General features: G+C 51.9%; 1 protein-coding gene across 1 annotated transcript in view; it reads left to right on the top strand.

The window, feature by feature from the left end:
• Positions 1 to 364, top strand: part of LRRK2 (leucine-rich repeat kinase 2) — a 147,318-nt gene that overhangs the window by 51,486 nt on the left and 95,468 nt on the right. The window lies entirely within an intron of this gene.

Below are 364 nucleotides of genomic sequence, written 5' to 3'. Positions count from 1 at the left end.
GGGCTTTGAAGTACTATAGTAATCTTATCTTCTCTGTTAACATATAGACCTAGCAGTATATGGCAAAGCAGTGCACCCCAAAGGATCATAAGAGGGAGCTGAGTAATGCAGCCCGATCTGCCCCCGTATAACCACCAGCACAACTAAGAAAAGGCGAGGGTTGATAGTAGTAGGCGACTCTCTTCTGAGAGGTACGCAGGCACCCATTTGCCGACCGGATGCACTCTCTAGAGAGGTGTGCTGCTTACCGGGGGCTCGCATCAGGGATGTCACCGAGAGGCTACCAAGCCTCGTACAGTGCACTGACTATTATCCACTGCTGCTGTTTCACGTGGGCACCAGTGACACAGCCAGGAGCAGTCTG

This window comes from Pygoscelis adeliae, unplaced genomic scaffold (genome assembly GCF_000699105.1).
Source record: "Pygoscelis adeliae isolate BGI_AS28 unplaced genomic scaffold, ASM69910v1 Scaffold315, whole genome shotgun sequence".
NCBI lineage: Eukaryota > Metazoa > Chordata > Aves > Sphenisciformes > Spheniscidae > Pygoscelis > Pygoscelis adeliae.
The sequence above is the reverse complement of the archived record's forward strand: the minus strand, read 5'-3'. Positions and strand labels throughout refer to the sequence as shown.